The sequence below is a fragment of the Lynx rufus genome, unplaced genomic scaffold (genome assembly GCF_022079265.1).
Source record: "Lynx rufus isolate CCGP_SWC_20201006 ecotype Redwood Valley unplaced genomic scaffold, mLynRuf1.p SCAF_10, whole genome shotgun sequence".
In the NCBI taxonomy this organism is placed as follows: Eukaryota; Metazoa; Chordata; class Mammalia; order Carnivora; family Felidae; genus Lynx; species Lynx rufus.
Genome location: NW_025814824.1, coordinates 947,475 through 950,018, shown reverse-complemented (window position 1 = coordinate 950,018; position 2,544 = coordinate 947,475).

The window sequence follows — 2,544 nt, the reverse complement described above, 5'->3', positions numbered from 1 at the left end:
GTCCTCGCCCAGAGCCCTGGGTTCCGGACGCTCGTGAAAGTAGGTGAAGGTCAGCTGCGAGTGGAGGAGGGTGTGGCGAGACAGCGTGTGTGAGCGTGTGCATGAATGTGAGCACACAGTTGTGTGTGAGTGTATAATCGTGTGAGCAGTGTGTGTGAGCATGTCACAGCCTGAGCATGTGTGTGTGAGCACGTGCATGTGTGTAAGCATGGACATGTGTGTGAGCATGTGTGTGAGAGCATTGTATGAGCATGTACATGTGTGATCTGTGTACATGTGTGTGAGTGTATCAGTGTGTGTGAGCATGTGCACGCATGAGCATGTTCATGTGTGAGCGTGTGCGTGTGCGTACATGTGTGTGTGACCGTGTACTGTGTGAGCACATACATGTGTGTGAGCAGGTGCACGCGTGAGCATGTGTGTGTGAGCGTGTGCATGTGAGCATGTGTGCGTGTGAACACGTCACTGTGTGAGCATGTGCATGTGTGTAAGCACAGACATGTGTGTGAGCATGTGCGTGTGTGATCTGTGTACATGTGTGTGAGTGTATCACTGTGTGTGAGCATGTACAGGTGTGAGCAGGTGCATTGTGTGAGCATGTGCACGCATGAGCATGTTCGTGTGTGAGCATGTGCGTGTGTGTACATGTTGTATGAGCATGTGTGTGACCGTGTACGTGTGTGAGCACATACATGTGTGTGAGCGGTTGCACACGTGAGCACGTGCGTGTGTGAGCATGTGCGTGTGAGCATGTCACTGTGTGAGAGTGTCATCGTGTGAGCATTGTGAACGTGTGTGTGAGCATATCACACGTACGTGAGCTCACGAGAGCATGTTCCTGTGAGTGTGTCACTGTGGGTGTGAGAGAGGCGGCAAGGCTGTGGGGGAAAGAGCGAACGGCTCTCACACCCTCGGGCCCACAGTGGGTAGCACAGCACAGCAACTCCGGGCCCCGGGCCCGCTCGTCTGTCTTCTGAATCCCGGGCACTGGGAGCTTTGGGGGTTCTGCCCCGGCCTTCCCACATGGCCCCCCCAGCTCAGCACAAAGCCGACGCCCCGTCACAATCACCCTCATCGACCCCAAAGACATCATCAACAAACCGTGTTGTTCGCACGAACACCCAGTTCCCCATGACCCCCAGCGGCCGAGGAGGAGGAGCCCCAAGTGGCCACGGGGACGAGCGGATAAATAACACGTGGTGCGTCCGTGCAACGAACATTACTCGCCCGTAAGAGGAAAGAGACCCTGACGCCTGCTACCTCACGGATGGGCCTCGAGGACGTGACACTGAGTGCCGTGAGCCCATCACAGAAGGACACGCGCTGTGTGACTCCACCCACGCGAGGTCCCTGGAGTCATCAAATCACAGAGACAGAATGTGGATGGTGGACACGGGGGGCCGGGGAGGGGATGTTAATACTTCATGAGGTCATAGTCTCTGTGTGGGAAGATGGAAAGTTCTGGGGGCACTTGAGTAGCTCAGTCGTTCAGCATCTGACTCTTGATTTCTGCTCAGGTCATGATCTCACGGTTCGTAAGTTCAAGACCCGCATGGGGCTCTGCGCTGACAGCGAGGAGCCTGCTTGGGATTCTCTCTCTCCCCTCTCTCTGCCCCTCTCCAGCTCGTGCTCTCTCTCTCTCTCTCCCTCTCAAAAACAAATAAGTAAACTTAAAAAAAAGGAAGAAAGTTCTGGAGATGGATGGTGGGGATGGTTGCACAACAATGTGAGTGTAGTTAATTCCACTGAGCTGTATACACTTAGCAATTTTAACAATACAATTAACAAGCTTGATTAAACAGAAGCATTTATAACTATGTGACCATAACAAAGAATGCACTAAATACTAACAAAAATTTAAAAAATTTTAATATTTTTAATTTTTTTTTACATTTATTTTTGAGAGAGAGAGACAGAGAATCCAAAGCAGGCTCCAGGCTCTGAGCTGTCCGCACAGAGCCCAACACAGGGCTCGGGCTCACGGACCACAAGCTCATGACCTGAGCTGGAGTCCCAGGCTCAACCGCCTGAGCCGCCCAGGCACCCCGATGGTTACCATGTTTTTAGGAAACAGGTAGGTCTCCACAGCTAGATTAGATACAGACACAGCCACAGATGCAGATAGAGATGAGCTATACATCGTGTTGCAGTTGGTCACAGACCTTCTGGAAGAGCACCTCTGCGACTGCGTCAGTCAGCGTCCTGCCTGGGACATTAGGGGGCACCCGCACCACAACTGAGAAATCACGGAGAGGACGTAAGAGGCCGCAGGAAAGAAACCCCAGGGCGTAGGGAGGGCCAGCCTGGAGGCACGGGGTCTCCCCGGGGGTGGTGGACCGCAGGAAGTCCCCTGCTTCGCCAGCGCCAGGCTGGTGTGCGGCTGCCCCCGGGGCGGGCGCCGTGCCTGGCAGCCAGGCGCTGGGCGAGCTGGGGCATCGGGACGCACACCGAGGCCTCGTGTGGGGAACCTAAGTCAAGAGGCCACAGGGAGACTACATCAGGCCAGCAGGGCCACAAGGTCACCAGGGGGCACGAGGCGGCGCA